Genomic DNA, 21,238 nt, shown 5'->3' on the forward strand with positions numbered 1-21,238 from the left:
AAGGCTCTGACTTCCTGAGAAGATTCCAGGTGCTGGGGAAGGTCGTGGGAAGAGAGAAATGCAGCGAATCAGTGAATGAGGGTGGGGGGGTTAGGGGGGGCACCTGCAAATGCTTGTATGGAGTTCTGACTTTTCATCTCACTTACATCGTGCAAAATCATTAGACGGCAACATTTGCTTTCATCATTTCCTCATGTGCAAAGTGGAGACTGGGGAATCATCTCTCGTCTTTCTTCTTGGGTCTTTGACTTCTTCCTTCAACCCACACTATATCATTGGCTCTGTGCTCAGGCCCGGATGCTACCTTCCAGGCTCACCTAGACATCCCAAGCCATTGGAGGCCCCAGTGGAGGAGGGAAGGTTGGCGGAGTCACTCAGCTTAGGAAGACCTTTCTCAAGGCACATGCAAGTATGTAGGATTTATATTGATGGCACTCAGCTTCAAGTCATCAACAAGGTGGATTAAATGCAAAGAAATCTAGAGGGAAGCGGCTGCTGGTTTTGGTTTTGTGTCTTGACAAAATCTGTTTGATGTCTGCAATGTTTATAGACTTCCTCTTATGGTCGTAAAATGATCGCCTCCACTGTAGACATCGCGTCTGCATTCAGTCTTTCTTTTTGGGTCTAAGAAAGAGGAGGCGGTAGGTCTGATCTATCTTTCCCTTTTACCAGGAAAGCAATATTTCCCAGAAGCCCCCAACAAGTTTTGACTTATAATTCATTGGCCAAATCCATGTGACATAGACATTCCTAGCTTCAAGGGCGCTGGAAAAGAGGGTGTTAAGATTTCCCAACCTCCAAAATGGGCCACAAGAAGACTGAGTAGGTCTATTAACTTAGCCAATTATCCATTAATTTTATTATTGCTGGATGTTCCTTCAAAAATTCGATCAAGGGGCTCATCATGAAACTAGTAAGACCACATTCGGCACATCACTTCACATGACCACTGGTAGTTGAGCTGTGGTATGAGTGAGCTAATAACTTTATTCCCATTTAAAATAAAAGCTTTTAAAGTGGTTTAATTTTTTTCAGGACCACTCATGTCTTCCCAAAACCCTCAAGTGTCTTTGGTTTACATCAAAGTCCTATCTAATTTTCTCCCAAGAGGAAACCTACCACAATAGTAAAGTTGTATATTTCCACAGGGATTTTCCCTAAACTGTTAATGAGTTGTGACTTCCTTATATGTACATGCAGACGAGACTGGTGCACTCCAAGCAGGTAGACAGAATTTGAACCAGATGGTTCAAGGAAAGGAAACTGGATTAGCAGATCATTTCAAACACCTCCATGTGTTGACTGAAATCCATAAGGGGAATGACAAAACATGTACCTTATTTTCTCAACAAACTGTGCACCATATTGAATGTTAAACATTATATTGAGGGAGGTGTCGAGCAAGCTCTGGTTTTTCTTTCCTTGTCACTAGAACCATAAGCCTCGTTTTGCCTAATTAATGTATACAGAGGAAAAAAGCAAGCAAGCAAGAAACACGGGGCTACTTCATAAACTCATACCACTGAGGGACCCCATGGTAATCCTCTAGCAATGGCATTTGAATAAATTGGAGGTGGCAAGGGTGTGTCTAATTTCCATGAGTTCCTGTATGGAAAGCAAATCCCATTTTGCCTGATTTTCCAGTTTAAACAATAAACAGTAAGAATCTCTCATCCCCACCCTTAAACCAACTTCATTGAAACTAGGGCTGATGCAAATTAAGGCACTTCCCAGTACTCAGGCCCCCAAGCCCCTACCCCCAGTTTAATTAAAGCCTAATTTGGTTGAGGAGTAAACTGGTATTTACAAATCAGGAGAAAATCTGGTTCCAGTAATTAAAGGGATTTTCTAAATCTTGTCCTCCGTGTTAGAACACCCGTTTTAATAGTTAATTAAAGACTCCTTAACCATCCTTTGAAGGAAATTTGAAAAAGAAAGATTAGGGACCTGCCACAAAGACATTTCTGACAATAGGGACTGAAATTCTTTGTTAGGCCCTTTAGGGAAAACTAAGGTCTTCATTTACCTAAAACACTTTGGGTATGCAAACTTTTTTTTTTTTTCTTTTAAGAAAAGGAGATACTTATTTGCCTTTGCAAATAAGTATAATTTGTGGGTAGCCTTGCAAATTTTACAGCTGTTCCACAAATCTAAGCCAGCTTGCAATCACCAGCATACCGCCGCCATTACAGTTAAGGTGGATTGGGGGCACGGCCATCTTGTTCCTCTGGTCTCTCAGGCTACAGCTGGTATGTCAAAATATCCAACTCCTGAGGCCAGGGGGCTCCCCAGGTACAAGGAAGAGCAACATTCCTTCTTGGAGATTCCACGCCCTTCTCATATTCGAAATGGGGTTAAACCATTTAAATTGACAAATTGACCAACATTTAACCAGCCTTGTGCTAGGTGCTAGGAGGAATACAGTTGAATACAGTTGAATGCAGTCATGGCTGCTCAGGGACTTGACTGTAATTCAGAAGACAAACACTTGTCCAGATATTGCTAATGGGAGACACAGAAGATATGTGGGAGGTACAAAGGACAACATGAGAATGGGAGAAGGGAGAGAGACTGAATGAGCAGCCCTTCTGAAGGTGGGAGTCAAGCTCTTTCTTAATAGGTAGGGAGAAGCAGATGTCTGGAAAATAACAGTGCCTAACAAAGAGAACAAGGACACGGAGGCAGGAAAGGGCAATGCACATTCCAGAAAGAGCCTGGAGATCCCTTAGGCTGGAGTTCAGGGTTCTTAGGGCCTGGGGCTGGGAGCAGGAAAAGAAAGTGTGAGGTCAGCAAAGACCATATTGTGGAGAAGCTTCCTGCCTGGTCAAGATATTTGTTCCATTCCATGGAGAAAAAGGTTTTGTGGGGATGGAAGTAACTGGTTAGGGGACAAAAAGAGACTTGTAAGAGACCAGTTCAGGTGTTACTGCCAAACGCTGTGGTAACAGCACCCAAAATTGTGCTCTAAGGCAAGAGAACTACAAAGCAACACTTACACCCCTAGGGACCCACAGACTTTCCAGGGGGTATAGATGCTAAATAAACCATCTGAAGGGAATCAGTTTCTAGATCTTCATCTCCTCTATGTCCTCTATGCTTTTTTTTTTTTTCGGTGTCCTATATGTTCTATACGTCCTTTTCTGAAACTGCCTGATAGCCCAAATCACACTTGAAAAAGAAAGATATACCCTTCTCTTAAGCCAGATCTTTTATGGTGAGCTAATCATTCAAGTCACCTTAAACATAGGGGCTTCTTGTCTTGTCATCTCAGTTCCTTCTGTCAAGAATGAAATGTGTGGGAATGCAAGCTGGTGCAGCCACTCCGGAAAACAGTATGGAGGTTCCTCAAGAAACTAAAAATAGAACTACCCTACGACCCAGCAATTGCACTACTAGGCATTTATCCAAGGGATACAGGTGTGCTGTTTTCAAGGGACACATGCACCCCCATGTTTATAGCATCACTACCCACAATAGCCAAAGTATGGAAAGAGCCCAAATGTCTATCGATGGATGAATGGATAAAGAAGATGTGGTATGTATATACAATGGAGTATTACTCGGCAATCAAAAAGAAGGAAATCTTGCCATTTGCAACTACATGGATGGAACTGGAGGGTATGATGCTAAGTGAAATTAGTCAGAGACAAAAATCATATGACTTCACTCATATGAGGACTTTAAGAGGCAAAACAGATGAACATAAGGGAAGGGAAAAATAATGTAAAAACAGGGAGGGGGACAAAGCAGAAGAGACTCATAAATATGGAGAACAAACTGAGGGTTACTGGAGGGGTTGTGGGAGGGGAGATGGGCTAAATGGGTAAGGGGCATTAAGGAATCTACTCCTGAAATCATTGTTGCACTATATGCTAACTAATTTGGATGTAAATTTTAAAAAATAAAAAATAAAATTAAAAAAAATAGAATGAAATTTGACCTGTGTGGGAGGTTCTGACTTCAGAATAATCAATGCAGTATAGATTAATGACATTGATCACTCAAATGTTCTTGGAATGTTTCCTAGAATTATCAACTTTTTAAAGATGAAACCCACAAGCAGGGATTCTTTTCAAATTCTTTCTGATTCAAGCAGCATTTCAGGAAGTCCCCTAAAATCTATTTTCTCAAACCAGTCATAAAATATTCCTTTTAATTACAGTCAGTTCTCATCTTATTTCAAATCATAACATATTTAATGTTTTCTACCTCCTGGTTACAAAGAATGTACTTCTTTTTTTTTTTTTTTTTACTTTTTTTTTAACTTTTTTTATTTATTTTTTTGAGACAAGGAGAGACAGAGCATGAACAGGGGAGGGTCAGAGAGAGGGAGACACAGAATCCGAAACAGGCTCCAGGCTCTGAGCTGTCAGCACAGAGCCCGACGCAGGGCTCGAACTCATGGACCGCGAGATCATGACCTGAGCTGAAGTCGGCCGCTTAACCGACTGAGCCACCCAGGCGCCCCTTTACTTTTTTTTTTAAGTTTATTTATTTATTTTGAGAGTGAGAGAGAAATCGGGGGAGGGGCAGAGAGGGAGAGAGAATCCCAAGCAGGCTCTGCAATGTCAGCATAGAGCCTGACACGAGGCTTGATTCCAAAAACCAGCTGGATCCCACAAACCATGAGATCCCAACATGAACCAAAACCAAGAGTTGGATGCTTAACCAACTGAGCCATCCAGGCTGCCCCAAGAATGTACTTCTGTAAATCCAGGATGAAAATTTTAGATGTTAACTCTACCAGAGAGTACGTAGTTTTTGAAAAATCATTTGGGAGTGCCCAAGCAAACAAATGAGTTTTTAGAAACCCCGTTTCTTTGGGATGTCGTCCTGAGTTGGGAAGGCAGACAAAGTCGAGGGAAGGTTGGTTTCTGTGGTCAAGTTAAGTTTCAGAAATGCTGAGTTGAGATGGAGCAGGCCTCAGCTACTTTTATTATGCAAATGGTGTTAAGATTCTCTGCGAGCTGTAGCACTCAGTTTCTCCCAAGTGTTGGCCAGAGGAGAGGTGCAGTGCCATGGGGTAACCTGAGAGCACTTCAAACCTCCCCCTCAATAATCTCCATCACTACAACCTCCCTTAGCCACCACCCCTAAAAATGTAAACTGAGTAAAAACAGTATCAGTGCTATAAACATGAGCTTCGGGTAATGTTCTGGAGCCTGTCCAGATGCGCCCCCGCTAGCGATTTGGGCATAAGTGGCAAACAAAATGTTCTCTGAGAATAAGCAAATGTGAAGCACATGTGAAGAAAATGACAAACCCCAAGCAGGCTCTGTGACGCGGGGTTCGATCCCATGAACCATGAGCCGAAATCAAGAGTCGGACGCTCAACCAACTGAGCCACCCAGGCACCCTCCCCCCACTCTGTATCTCCCTTATAATACCCAGATGTGCCAATTGGATATTTTTCCTATTGAATTATCCGGAAGTTTGCTTCAGTTCTTAACATCCTTTTGTAAGCATTCCTGCAACCTCTGTTCATAGAATATTTAGATCATTTTTGGTTTGGGCCTTATGGGTGACATATTCTTCATACCACAAAGTGTGTAGATAAAAGCCAGTTAGCTAGAGGCATGGACCAGAAGAGACAAACCCCATGATAACACATTCCTTCATGTATCGTCAGTTTATACTATAGATCAGATCCTATCACTTACATCTATTTCACGTGGTATGGATTTCCAACATAATCCAGAATTCTTGCAAGTCCTGTCTTTGCCCCTCTTGAACAATATTCTAAAAGTGTACTTTGTTGTCCGCTCAATGCCCCCTAACACCTCCAACTTAATTTAATGCTCTGAATATAAAGATGTCTTTCCAATTCCTAAATTTATAAAATTTCTTGTTTGATATCAATTTAACAAGATAACCTATTGATTGACCAAACGAATCTCTGCCTTTTCAACTGAGTATTCACCTTTGTGTCTGATAATGATATATGTCATTGTGCAAAACAGAAAAGCCATCTGGCAGGAGCTGCTCTGCTAGATAAGGAAGAATATCAGTATTCCTACAGCAGTGATGCTCAATACTGAACTATGATGAATGCTGTAAAAATGAATGGTTCCCCCAACGAAAACTCTCCTTCAGATGCGAGCTTCATATCTCCCTTTGCACATCTGTGCTGTCTCTGCACGATGACGAGTGATTCTGACATAGCCTTCCCTTGCCTCAGAGTCCCAAAGAGCACCGTAAAGGATTTGGATAATTCTCTGATGCAGAGTAAGCAACATATAATTTCCAAAATGAAATGGAAGCTCCTTTTCAAAAGACAGTGTGATTGCCTATGAACTTTCTTTTCTTATAACACATCATTACGTTATTTTGTAAATACATATTTTCCAAGCCATCTGTTTTGTCTGCTTCACCGCGAGCTGCTCAAGGACAAGGGCTGTGTGGGCCTTATTTAGCTTCATACCCTGAACAGCCAACACAGAGAATGACCCAAAGTGGACGCTCCATAAATATTTGTTAAATGAATGAATGGAAAAGGGAAGGAAGGAATTATGAAGGGAGGAAGGAACTCAAGATTTGAGGGTCTATCTTTTTATTTTAAGTTTATTTATTTATTTTGAGACAGAGGGAGAGCAAGGGAGGGGCAGAGAGAGAGAGAGAGAGAGAGAGAGCAAGGGAGAGAAACAGAATCCCAAGCAGGTTCCACACGGCCAGCATGAAGCCCAACACAAGGCTCAAACTCACAAACGGTGAGATCATGACCTGAGCCAAAATCAAGATTCGGCTCCTTAACTGACTGAGCCACACAGGCGCCTCTGAGTCTCTTTCTTCTTCTGGATGAAGCAGTCTGATAAATCTAAGAACCATGTATTATCGTGACCTGTCCGCACCACAGTGTGACAGGCAACAACTGACATTTCTGGGTCTTAGAAATTTGTTCTGCCCCATATTCTCTGAGCAGTCGGACTAAAATTTGTAGCCCATTCAATACCAAGCTCTCCTAAGCTTAGCTGAACTTTTTGTACTTTGATATTTAACCTCATGTTTTCCCCAAACACTATTGTATCTCTGATGATGATGATCCTTCCTTAAATCTGCATTTCTCCCCAACTCATCTTCTCGGTCACTTTTAACACACACCGATGTTTTCTGTCTTTACTGCCTGTATATGCTATACGTTCTATTTTAGAACAAAATATGTTTTTTTTTTTTCATTTTTTTTTTTTTTTTTTTTTTTTTTTTGTCTTTTCTGTAATCTGTTCCCAGGTCATCGGGTCTAAAAGCTGAGCCCTCAATTTTTACTGAATTCCCACACCACTTCCTCAACTGGTCTGCCTAGTGCTATCTCTAAAACATTCCTAGAATTGCTCCTTGCTGAGATCGAAGCCCATGTGCACACCTTAATCTCAATTTCTCTAGACAGTTCCAATTTTTCCTTTTATGGTCCACATACCTCCCTATTGTCTGAAGGTCTACAGATGAAAATCCTGTGTCTGTTCTCCATCCAAGAGGTGCATATATCACTTCCTTGGTTGTTCTTGTCGTCTCTGATATCTTGGGACTTTTCTAGGCTGGTTTCCATATTCAGACCTGATACCACTCTTCATGCTGGTTCGTTAGAGCCAGTGATCAGAGGTGGGGACATGTGTTTTGTTTTGTTTTGTTTTTCCCCGGTTCTGCTACTGACATGATAAAAAGCTGGAGACGAGGTATTGAATTTGACTCTCTCAGTGAGTATAAAGCAGGGATCTAAAAACACTTGGCAATCATCCTACTTTGGAGTGTAGCTCTAAGGCTGAGTGAGTCTATAACCATCGTAAAGAATTTATTATTATGGATCTCTATTAGCGGTACTATAATTTGACTGCTGATTGTAATGGAGCTCATAATGATATAGAGAAATATATCAGCAGGCACAGAAGCTCAGAAAAGCTCTGTTATCATTGTCTCGAAGAATTATCTACCCACGGCGCACCCTGCCTTCTCTCAACCCTACTGGAATCTTTTTAACAAGCATAAAACTGCCCAGCAGTTAATTTTTATCTTACCGTATTCTGTGGGTTAGCTTTGTCCTAAAGAGATTATAAAACCTTTGGAAATGAGGCTTATGTTTGATCCTTGTCCTGAAACTCTGCAGTATGAGCTCTAGGACAGGTCATGTAAGTTCTCATTAGCACTTTTTGAATAGCAAAAATGATTCCCTTTATCATATAAGTGAATACATGCATAAAGATGGCTTCTGACTTCAAGAGATTGAAAAGTTGAAAAAATACCAAGTTCAATGCCTTTCATTTTTATGTCTCTGGAAAAGAAACTGCTCCAAACCCTCCCAAAGCCCTGAATTCAGTCCCAACGCTCCCTGTGTAGTTAATAAATTCCCCCAAGATCTCTCTGCTCCCCACTCCTGCTCTCAGGGGTTGATGCTGAGCGCAATCTGCCTCTTTTCAACTCACCCACGTTTTCCTGGCCATGTTCCCCTCCAGCCTCCTCACTCTCATAGATCAACCTCTGAAAAATGTCACATGTATCACAGCCAGTAGACCCAACTGGCATGATGTCCTCCACACGCGCATCTCCATGTGCTGCCATACTGGCTCTGTGGTCTCACTCCTCTTGTCTGTTGCTAAAGGGAGGGAGGTATTTGAATTTACTGGACACCTGCTCTAGGTCAGGGACTTTTCTACTGGTTGCCTTACAATGTCTGTGTGTGTGTGTGCGTGTGTGTGTGTGTGTGTGTGTCTTTCTTCCCAAATCTTTCTCCCTCCCTCTCTTCCTTGCCCATCCCTCCTCTCTCCTAGAGGTAGGCTTGGGAAAGCGATATACTGGTAAATGTGTACCAGCCAGTCTGGTGGACGGAGCCCTGGTTTGCACATTGGCAATTGTCATGGTGTAATGAGTACCCCTATGGCTGACTGCAAGTTATGAATGTGGCATCACTGAATGTGGAGGTGGGAACACATGTACACAATCTGCTCCAGAGAGCAGGACGGAGCAGGCTCTGGTTTGGGGTTTGGGGTAAGAAGAGGTAACTCTGTAGCTCAAAACTCTCTTTCCCAAATTTGGTGTGAAACCAGCTCGTAAAGACTAAGCACAAGCTTTTTTTTTTTTTTTTTTTTTTTGGCATTCCTGTTCTAACATCTGACTCGGTTCCCTTGTTACACGCGAACGTCTAAGTATTCACCCTGAAGGGCAGCAGAATATGCCTCTACAAAATATGCCATCCTCCGCTCAAGTTTTGTTATCAAGCAAGGGCTACATTCCCTTGCAAAAAGGATTTTTCTCCAGTTTCTTCAATACAGAGCATGCACGGCAGTTTTAATGCAAGGCACTTAATAAAAAATAAATAATACCTTAAGACCATTCATGCATATGACTTCCTGACATTGCTAGAGGTGCCAACTAGCCCATGAGCTAATGATCCTGTAAATTTCCTTTCCTCTCCCAGTGTGGAGGTGAGATCTAATTTGAAAGATTAAAATCTTTGCATGATTACAGTATATGGTAATTGTTAAGCTCTGTAGTTACATGCTCAATAGCTACTAAGTGCAAAGAATTACAGGTGATTTGCGCTTGTAAGATAAATTCCAAGAATTTTGCTTTTACAAAAAGGCAAGGAAGTAGAGGCTGCAAACAACAGATATGCTAAGTGGAGTGATTTATCTTGAACTCCAGGAAAGAGGGACTTAGGGGGTCTCTGGATTCACAACTCGCCTTGCCACACTGCATTTCTCCAGTTGTGCTAAACTTTATTTACGTTAAAGTCGTGCTCAAGTGGGTAAAGGTATCTAAGGAGTAGATAGCCTAAATTTTGGAGGAGTACCAAATGCCTGCTCCTCTCACAGTGGAGGAACCAGACAAACTGTGTTCATCGCTTTCAGAGACAAAAGCCAAGGCCAATCTTCTTGAATTCAATACTAGAGCAATGATAGGATATTATTTATGTATATGTTTATACTTGTTTAAAAAAAATAGTAAGGCTTTTAGTATTTATGCCTCCAACTCCACCACTGTTTGGTTCTGTGCCAACCATTCTTTCTCTACCTTAGTAGACCACACCGGAAAATACATTCATTAAACTAATATTTATTCAGCACCCAGTGTATACCAGGCTCCTGTTCTTGGCATTGGGGACATGACAATAAGCAGAATAGATAAGGTTCCTGCTCTCATGGACTCAGAGTCCAGCAGGAAAGAAGGATTAACTAATACTTACAAGTACTCCTTGTAAGTTCTAGGAAAGGGAGGGTGGTGCGCTATGAAGCCTACAGTGTCTCTCCCAGGTTTTGGCGCCAAGGAAGGCATCTATGAAGAAGCGATGCTAAATTTGAGACCTTAAAGACGAGGAGTATGATCAGCTCAGAAAAGGGGGAAAGAGCAAAGCCAGTCTTTTCTACAGCAAACAATGCAAAAGGAGTTTCCAGAGCTATTAATGCCTTTCTTTGAAGCGCCCCTCTCCCTCCAAGCCATCAAGATCCCCAGCCCCGTTTGCTTGTTGTAGCTAAGACATTTTTAGTTTTCTAGTTATAACTCCTGATGTTACTGGGGGCTGCAGGCATAATTCTAAAAGAACAAGAAATATCAGACCTGGTGACCCTGGGCCTTTCTGTAGACAGGCAATAGTGAGTCACTAGAAACTAAAACGCAGAATGGTTTAGGAGTGGCTTGTTCTAGCATTCATTCTGCGGAAGTATCCAGGAGTCTGGCTTCCCCAGTAAAGAGAAGGGGACGCGCGGACAGGCCAGAGAAGGGGGGCGGGGTGTGCGGACAGGACAGAGTCAGACTGAGCTCACACAGCACAGGTTCATAGAATGGTGGTTTCCCAGAACCGTTTCAGCTAGTCCCGTCCTTGGAAGTTCATGTATGCAGATAATAGCTAGATAATTGGCACTTTTATGTCTCACGTTTTAGAGTCATGACACAGCTTAAACCATGTCGCCATCCAGAATTTTTTGAAAACTCACCTGGTAAGATTTGCCATCTGACGCCAGGATAGGAGCCTCCCTAACTACTTCTCTTAGCGTATAATTGTAACACGTTATTAAGTTTTTAAATTTATGATTTTTGAAGTAGGGGTTTTTTTTAATGTTTATTTTTGAGACAGAGACAGAGACAGACCGAATGAGCATGAGCAGGGGAGAGGCAGAGACAGAGGGAGACACAGAATCCGAAGCAGGCTCCAGGCTCCGAGCTGTCAGCACAGAGCCTGACATGGGGCCTGAACTCACGAACCACGACATCATGACCCGAGCGGAAGTCAGACGCTTAACCAACTGAGTCACCCAGACGCCCCAGTTTTGTTCTTGTTGTTGTTATTTTCAAAAGACGCTTGGAAAAGTAGGAAAAAAGGAAACACATGATACATGGGCTACATCATCATCCAAATAAAACCAGAGTTTCTATTTGGATTTATTTATTTTCAGCCATTTGTCTTATCTGTCATCTTTGAGTTTCGCTTCTTCTTCTTAATGTAACTAACACTCCATGTATGACTCTGAGAACTGTTTTCTTTTTATTTCTTTATTGAAGTACTATTGACACACAATGTTACATTACTGTCAGGTGCACAACCCAGTGATTCGACGTCTCTGTACATCGTGCTCTGCTCTCCCCCAGTAGAGCTACTGTCTGTCATCACCCACGATCACAGTCCTGCTGACTGTATTCCCTACGATATACCCTTCATCCCCGTGAGAGCTGTTTTATTTTTACTTAACATCCTACCATAAACATCTTCTTCTTTATGACGTATCTTTTGTAAACATTCCATTTAATGGCTCTGCAGCATTCCATCAAGTTGATAGGCCCTTGTTCACTGTCCACCAGTCTGTCACTGGACAATTGGGGCTTGGGGAGCGTTCGTTGTAACCTGAATCTTTCTCACTAAGTCCTTCCACAGTAAGGACGCTTGGATGTGGCATAACTGGGTCCAAGGTATCAGCCTTTTTTTCTTTTTTTTTTTTTAACGTTTATTTATTTTTGAGACAGGGAGAGACAGAGCATGAACAGGGGAGGGTCAGAGAGAGGGAGACACAGAATCTGAAACAGGCTCCAGGCTCTGAGCTGTCAGCACAGAGCCCGACGCGGGGCTCGAACTCACGGACCGCGAGATCATGACCTGAGCTGAAGTCGGCCGCTTAACCGACTGAGCCACCCAGGCGCCCCCTTTGTTTTTTAAAGTAGGCTTCACGCCCAGTACAGAGCCCAGTACAGCGCTTGAGGTCACAACACTGAGATCAAGACGTGAGCTGGGTGCAGAGTCGGACCCTTAACCGACTCAGCCACCCAAGCGCCCCAAAGGCGTCAGCCTTTTAAGGATCCTGAAATAGATAGTCTAGATTGTGTCTTGAAATATTGTGTCAAGTTATGCTGCCATTGACAATGTATGAAAGTACTTGTTCTATCATAGTTTTGTCAGTTCTCTCTCTTTCTCTCTGTCTTAACTTTTACTAATTTGTTAGGCAAAAAAAAAAAAATTAGGTTTATTTATTTATTTTGATTGTGAGAGAGAGAGAAGGAGAAAGCAGGGGAGGGGCAGAGAGAGAGGGAGAGAATCCCAATCAGGCTCTGTGCTGTCAGCGCGGAGCCCCGTATGGGGCTTGAACCCAGACTGTGAGATCATGACCTGAGCTGAAATTGAGAGTCAGATGCTTAACTGACTGAGCCACCCAGGTGCCCTCCCATGTTTTTTATTAGTTTTATTTTCTCCTTGATAGACTGTCTATTCATGTTCTTTGTCCATTTTCAATTATCTCTGTTTTATGCTTTTGAGGAAAAAAATCACTCAGTGTTTGCCTTAAAAATTTAAGCATAATAATCTTTTCTATTTTTTCTTTTTTTTTTTTTTTGCTGTTAATTCTGAACCATAATACATAATATGATTTCATTTGAGACACTATTTAAACACAGCTCCTTTTTATTTCAGATTAACTCAACTACTCTGAGACAGACTATACAATGTACATTTTACTAGGCTTATGCCTTTTCTTATATTCTTACAGCTTGCCTTCTCACCTTTAAAAAATACATGTATGTGTATAAGTGAATATATATATTTTTATACTCATGTACAATGTGCAGGCAGAAAAATGGATAAAATTTAATTCACTCTTTTGTTTTAGTCACCAGTTCAGTAAAATATTTAAGTTACAGGTACCAATTATGCATGATATCCTTATCCTTAGAAACAGAGAAAATTGAGAATTGAATGTCAAATAAAAATACTAGGTAATGAGAAACTTTTATTTTTTAAAAAAAAGCAAGCATGTAATTTTTAAAAAATAACAATTTGGAAGGTTGTGTATTGATTTCACGGAGAATATCTTTTTAGAAATCTTCACTTGTAATTGCCTTTGGAATTAGTTTCTGAGTCTCCTTCATTTTACCATCAATGAGATCACCCCGGTTGATTATAACTCTTATTGACCTATTTTGATTTAATCTACTTTGAGAGGGTTCCAATGGTAAAGTTTCACTCATCTCAAGGACTACAGGATTGCCATGATGCATCTGTCCGTTTCAGTCCATATTCCCAAAAATCTAAGAACTTGAGATCCAAATACTCAGAATTGCTTGTATTACTTTAAAAAAAAAAAAAACTAAGATAAGTTGCATAAAACCAGAATAAAACTGAAATTAGTCTGCATCATATCAGAGTTAACAAGGATTTGCTACAGTTAACTGCATGCACACAATTTTCAGCACTACTTTTTCTAATGAAATGTGAACTATTCAAGTCCACGAAGGTGTAATACCACGATTTAGGAAATTATCACACTGTAGTCCTTTGAGTGTAGAACGGCACTTATGTCAATATGCATTTGTTCAGAAATTCCTAAGATACCCACATTTTGAGGTAGAATCAGCAGCATGATTGATTATTCATTTAAAAAACACTCCTGGACCTCTCGGCAGCAATGAACTAATGTCTCGGGAAGATCAATAATTTCTTCTCTCACGAGAAGAAACCCAGTGCATCAGAAAAGTCATCAGCAAAATTATCAAAAGATATGTGCCAGCTGTTTCCAACAGCCCACCAAAGAGGGGACAGAAGGAAATAATAAATGTTTGCCACATGTTGAGAGAGGAGTGGTAATGGAAAATATTCATAAACAAATGACTAACAGTTGTCTGTATGTTATTCAGGTGCACGGATAAAACACATCCATCTCCTTAGCATGGACTCCTATGGATGCAAATTACTCTAAGTCTTGGGCAGTCATTTCCAGACTCTTGTAATTCTTCATACAGACTGAACCATCACTAGCGTCAGCAGTTTTGCTGCTTTACAATTAAATCCTAACATCTGAATTAGCATAAAACATCCCTTGCAAGATAATTCATATCCAAGACTTTCCTTTTCGATTTCCCGGTTGGTGTGGCTGCCTCTTCTATTTCAAATCAGCTGGGAAATCTTTCTCCTTATCTCAAATTCCATTTCCTTGGTCCTCGTCCTACCATTCTTCTCAATTTCCCTTGGGCGGGCTACTCTTGTTGTGTTTGCTGGGGCCAACTATTTGATGTAGGAGGAAAGGAGCACAGAGTCTGCCCCACTAAGGGTGAAATCAAGCTTGTGAGAAAACAACCATTTCCCTGGCTTGTATGTAAGCAGGTATGATAGATTACATCCCACGCCCCCCCCCCCCCCCCCCCCGCCCATGAATCTGCGGTCTTCTCCTAAAATTCAGCTTTGCCAAAGCAAGAAGCCACTGAGGAAACTCAGTGGGCAGTGAAAGTCTGACTAAGTAAAGAAAACCCAGGATGCCCACAACCCTTCCCGGATGCTGATCAGTCAGTTCTAGATAAACTAGATTGTGGCTTTGACGATCAAACACTGGAGGGTGACCTCCCAGGATTTATGGGAGAGCCAGGGGACCAGCACTCAAGGCTGTGGGATCCCACGTGTGACTTCGCTCTTGACCATGTGTGCGCATAGCTGTGCAGTCTCTTTAATTTGGACTGCTTTGTTGAAATTGGGACCTAACAGAGCTTGCCAGATCTCTTGCTTTAAGACATCTTTAAAACACCTAAACAGAAGGGAAGACCATTCTGTTTAGGCTAGAAGCAGAGGAGTAACTGAGTTCTCAGAGGAAGGGATATTACTCCTTAGAGAAATAGGGAAATTTGTGAGATTATTTTTATTTTATTTTATTTTATTTTTGAGACAGGGAGAGACAGAGCATGAACAGGGGAGGGTCAGAGAGAGGGAGACACAGAATCGGAAGCAGGCTCCAGGCTCTGAGCTGTCAGCACAGAGCCCGATATGGGGCTCTGACTCACAAACAGTGAGGTCATGACCTGAGCCAAAGTCAGCTGCTTAACCGACTGAGCCACCCAGGTGCCCCTGTGAGACTATTTTTGATTGTCACATGAGTTGGGAGGCACCATTAGCATTTAGTGTGTGTGGCTAGAGGTGGTAAACACTCGACCAAGTGTGGGATCTGGTCCCCATGGCGAGGAATTTTCCCATATCCATCCCAAACTTCAAATAATATCTGCTTATGTAAGTGGAAAACGTGATAAAATTAGCTGAGCCTCATATCTAACTCCATTTAACATCTATAACAAAATATTTTTTCACAGATTTAATATACATTGAATTTTCCAAGAATGCAACCTCTGTGTGCAGATACTTGCTCTGTGTGGAATTTTACCAAGAACTGATCATCTTTTCAGTAAACGTCTGACATTTACATCCAATGACAATGTATTAGTTTGCAGATGTAACTGTCACATTCGAGTATAGATACACATACGCTTACCTAGCCCTTATTTCAAAATGCGCAATACAAAGTGTTGACAACATTCAGTTGAGTATTATTACCTTCTCTTAAGCCCCGACTACTTGGTTACAAATAGTTGTAAGTATCAAACTACTTCATAATATCTTTCAGTTTTGTCCTGCCGGAAATACACATGCTTTTATTATGAATTACTTTCCTATTATATTTCCTTTCTTTTTTTTTTTTTTTAATTTTTTTTTTTTAATGTTTATTTATTTTTGAGACAGAGAGAGACAGAGCATGAACAGGGGAGGGTCAGAGACAGAGGGAGACACAGAATCCGAAACAGGCTCCGGGCTCCGAGCTGTCAGCACAGAGCCTGATGCGGGGCTTGAACCCACGGACCGCGAGATCATGACCTGGGCCAAAGTCGGACGCTCAACCGACTGAGCCACCCAGGTGCCCCCCTTTCTATTACAGTTTGTGCTGGGCCCTGGGGCCCCTTCCTAGGTCCCCGCATCAGGGCTCCCACAGCTGCTCCAGCTGTGACTTCTGGCAGCCCATAGCTGAGTGCCACCGCCCTTCCCAGCCACCACTCTGGTCTCCGGTTTGCTGACTGCTCTCTGGGAGCCGCCCGCACCCATTGACTGTCACTGAAGGGAGGTGGGTGGTGGGAAGGCACTGGCTGGGCACAATTCTTCAGGATCACCCCAGCTCCAGAGCTCCCTGTGAGATCTGCTGAGTCACTTGGGAGACTGCCTCAAAGCACAGCCCAACCTCTGCCTCAGCCCGGTCCTGCTTCCCTCCCTCTCCTTCTCGCATTGGTCCTGAGAGTACGTCTGATATACTTCTTGCCTCCTAATGCCGTCTCAGTTTCTGTTTCCCCCGGGGGAACCTGACACAGAACACTGTAACGGTTATTGGCCCCTGGGCGGTAGGTCATCTGGCAATTTAAATTTAGGAGAGTAAAGAGGAAAATGATACAATATTTATAATTTTTTTAAAAAGGGTGGGGGGCACTGCCTGTGGTTGGACTCTCCCCTGGAGGGCAGAGACACTGCTTGCTCGAGGGCTCCCAGTACCGAAGACTCAGAATGACACCTCGTGTGACTGTTTCTCACACGTGTGAATAAAATACTGGTCCTGTATACAGCATCCCTGCTCATCAGTCCTTTCTGCCACATTGTCCTCCTGCCACACCATGCCATACCAGGTGTCCCTCGGTAAATACTCGCGAAATGTGAGACACAGACAGAACCCCGCTGTCCTGATGCCTCACCTCCAAATGGCTATGTGCATCTTTAGCTCTGAGATGCACCAGCTGCCCAGAAAGACAACAATCTGGGTCCATAGCCCCGGGCATTTTCTCCTTTGAGATTTTTTTTTTTAGAGGAAATATGGTTTTAATTCTTAATATCATGATATCGTAGTTCTCCTTAACTGTCAACTAAAAAAGATTCACACAGCCCGAGTAGAGCTGGAGGGTGCAGGGGGTGGGTGGGGGTGGTGGTGGTGAGAGAGAGTGAGAGAGACATAGGGAGAGAGAGAGAGAGAGCGCGCGCACGCGCTTTTGTTGGCCTGAAGGACTACAGAAGAGGACAATCCGAAGGCAAGACCAGTGAGCATTACTTTGTCCCTCAGATCTAACTGTCTGGCCAGGCTGCCCCGAACTAGTGATTCAAAATCCTCTGAAGGTACTTAGTCCTCCCATATGCCTGGAAAGTGGTGTTTTTTTACACTCAGTAAAGCCAGCATGAGGATTAGCTACCTAGTTCTTGACTCCATTCAAATCCATTGCTGATATACCACTTCAGCGTGCCTCAGGGTCATCACCTATCTCAGTCAATGGACACTGGTCATTACAGACCAGCGTAATGACCTGTGAGTTTGAACTCAGTGCCTCGGTGCCGGTATGCTTGCCGCCCCCAGGCCTTCAAGGCTGTCTGTCTAGCCATTCAGCAGCCCTTCCTTCACTCCTTCACCTGTAATACCGGGATGCTGGTCAGAGTTTCCACCTATGGTTCCTCCTAGGGGTGTGGTGATAATTAAAGCAATGATGTTTTCCAAGCATGGAGACATTCCAGATTAAAGACACCACATAATTGAACACATTCTGCAGCTAGTGACATGGGTTGGTGTCATTGCAAGCTAGGAAAATAAGATTAAGTCAGGTGTCCCTGCTATGGCATCCATGATACTTTTCCTACTCCCATGATTTAGGGACGCCCTACTGCAATTAAAATTTAAAAACAAAACAAAACAAAACAAAAAGCTCTAGTCCCCAAGAAAGAAGACATCAGTTTAAGAAAGAAAGGGGTTTTGTTTTTGTTTTTGTTTTTGTTTTTGTTTTGAGAAAGAAAGAGACGGCACATGAGCGGGGAGGGGCAGAGAGAGAAGAAGACACAGAATTTGAAGCAGGCTCCAGACTCTGAGCTGTCAGCCCAGAGCCCGATGCAGGGCTCGAACCCACAAGCCACAAGATCATGACCTGAGCTGAGGTCAGACGCTTAACCGACTGAGCCACCCAGGCGCCCCAAGAAAGAAAGGTTTTTATTCATTCAACTTCCATTTCCTCAGTAAACAAAGGTGTACATTTTTATTGCAGTCACTTAATTCAAAGCTAAAAATAGAGTTAAAAAATCAATGGCACCTCTGTGTGTTCATCACGTCACTGTTTTTAATAAAAAAAATTCATGTTGCTGTTAAAGGCAGGAAGATAGGTAAGGTCTACCGGTTAACCTGGGCAAATGCTTTGCACGTCCATTTTCTTCTCTCCCACGTATCATCGCCATACTGTTCTGCTGTGCACCTGCTCCGCTGCTCAACGCATCAGTTCTTGACTGAACATCTTACAGCCGTGGCAGCGGCGATGGACAGAGGTCCCGGCACATCACTGTGAGAGGCTGAACAGCGCCAAGGCCACCAACCACAACGGCGGTATCACATGCATCGCAAAGGCATCAACTAAAGCGGTTTGGAGGTCTGAGCACTTTGCCAACAGACTGCGCTTCTGAAAAATAAACTTTATGACAGTTAGCGTTAGGAAGTTCTATCCATAGCCAAGCCACTGAGAATATGTTTGCTGATTGCATCCATTCAAATATGTTTGGAACTCAGATCCAAACTGGCAAAGGACCCAAAAAAGGCAGTTAGAAGTCAAGTACAAGTGTTTACTGGGCAGCTTGGATTGAGGAGGCCAATGGAATGTGAAATAGGAAAAAACGAAGACTGTTTCCGGTTGGATACGTCTGCGGAGCGAGTAAGACAGGGTAGGCCAGAGGGCCTACTTATTCCTAATGTCCAGATATCCAACCCCCTTCCAGAGGAAAAGAGAACAAGATTCGGAGAATATTTGCATAGGAAAAACTGAATGGTATACGAAGAGAAAAAATACAAGTTGCAGATTAATAAGGATAGTATGATTGCTCCTGCCTGCTCTGTCCCTACGCCAGATTCATCAGAAACCAGGCACGTGTGGTATTAGGGATCAACTATATCTGGGCCACCCCATTTTAGGGGCCAGCGTAAAACTGCACCCATCCAGGTTAACACCCTCTCCGTGGAAAGCTGGGTCTCAAATTTAAACAATTCTTGCTCATCAGCTTTTAAACATATGTCATTCTTACAGGCTTTCAAAAATTTGTTACATAATAATTGGCTTCACTGAGAATCTATCTTGACACTTACTTTCCAAAATCTGGGCGGTTACTTCTGACAAGCACCTACCTTTTCCTTTGGGCCTTTGGCACATTTCTGGGGACTCTGCCATCACAGGTGCCACATAAAGCCCCAAACCTCACCTCAAAAAATATTTCTTCAAATTCCCCGGAAAATTATTCCCATCTGGAATTATGATTATCAAGTTAAATAACAACTGGCTGTTTATTGCTATTTAAATCGATCTGGTTTTATGCACTGCGGTATAAAGGGACTAGCCCGAGTTATTCAGATATTTTAATTCTGGTAAAAAAAAAAAAAAAAAAAGAAGTTTGAAATTATTTTTATCAAGCTGAAACATGAAAGCTCTCCAGTCAACTTCTTCCGCATTTAAAACACTTCTTCATCATCTGTCATTCCTCCTTCAGCTAAATTCTAAGGATGAATTTGCAGCAAGGCGTGTGGCTGTCTGTGATTCTATTTTAGTTCTTCAGTAACACTTCAAGTGGGTGAAGGACAGCGTTCCGGGTAGGTTTAACTTGTCTCCTGCTGTTAACATTTCAACAGAAGGGGCTCTTAGTGGGATCAGTTAATAACTCTCCAATTACAAATAACTTTATGACATAAAAAAGGAGGCCCCAAATGTTTCTTTCTTTCTTTCTTTTTTTTTTTCTGTGACTAATTTGGTTTCTTCTCCTTCCTTAAGACATTGAAGTGAATCACAGAGATGAGCTCAAGGCTGAAAACAATGTGTCAGCTTTTTAATGAGCTTTCATTGCCACTGCAGAGAATTAAGCACAGGCCCAGAGTCCAGATTCAAGGTCAGCTTCTAGCCCTGGACTGATGATCCGCTCTGAGCCCATGATATCCTGAGAGCTTTGTCTCTGGGGTAAAGCACAGGTGCAGAGGAAACGTGCATGGAGCGCTAAAAAGGAACTTTCAAGTTTTTGGTTAGGCCCCAGCTCAGATGACTTTTGGTCATTTCCTTTTTTTTTTTTTTTTAATTAAAAAAAATTTGTAGTTTGTATTTATTTTTGAGAGAGAGAGACAGAGTGTGTGCAGGGGTGGGGCAGACACACACACACACACACACACACACACACAGAATCCAAAGCAGGCTCCAAGCTGTAAGCTGTCAGTACAGACCCCGATGCAGGGCTCATACCCACAAACCCCGAGATCATGACCTGAGCCGAAGTCAGATGTTCAGCCCACTGAGCCACCCAGGCGCCCAACTCTCAATGATTTCCTGCTGTCTCCAGTTTGGCCAAAGGACCCAGAAGCAGGATTGGGACTGCAGCCTGCAATGGCGGCTGATAGGCTCTTTTCTGGCCGTGGTTGACGGCCCCAAGAGCCTGGCATCAACTGCGGTCTTCTCCAGGGCGCTGTACTCTGGTCATCCTCTAAAACCGCACACCAGCAACAGAAAGCTGACCTTGAAGAAAGACACTTGCCGTGTGGCCAGGTTATGTAATAAACTGAAGATGACCAATGTGGGCTTCCTGCTCCTTCCAAAGCAGCGAGGTCCTTGCAAACGCATTCAATCGATACACTTCTCTTGAGTGACATTATAGTCATCTGGGGGGGGGGGGGGGGGGGGGGGGGGGGGTGGTGGCAAATGGGAGAAGAAATAACTATGGAGCTCCGTGCACTTGGCATCTATTTAATAACAATACTCAAAGACCCACCTCCCTTTGGAAAATCTCAAATAGATGCAATAGTCATACTTTAAAAAATGATCAGAAAGTATGAGGCTATAGTGTTAGTATAGCACCGCATTATTTTAAAATGAGCATTAGGGGCACCTGGGTGGCTCAGTTGAGCATCCAGCTCTTGATTTTCAGCTCAGGTCATGATCCCGGGGTTGTGGGATTGGGCTCCGTGCTAGGCATGGAGACTGCTTG

At 42.8% G+C, this 21,238-nt stretch overlaps 1 pseudogene; it reads left to right on the forward strand.

Moving 5' to 3' along the window:
• Nucleotides 1-18,691, forward strand: part of LOC125935228 (phosphatidylinositol N-acetylglucosaminyltransferase subunit P-like) — a 55,649-nt pseudogene extending 36,958 nt beyond the window's left edge.
• The last annotated feature ends 2,547 nt before the right edge of the window (nt 18,692-21,238 follow it).

This window comes from Panthera uncia (genome assembly GCF_023721935.1).
Source record: "Panthera uncia isolate 11264 chromosome A1 unlocalized genomic scaffold, Puncia_PCG_1.0 HiC_scaffold_17, whole genome shotgun sequence".
In the NCBI taxonomy this organism is placed as follows: Eukaryota; Metazoa; Chordata; class Mammalia; order Carnivora; family Felidae; genus Panthera; species Panthera uncia.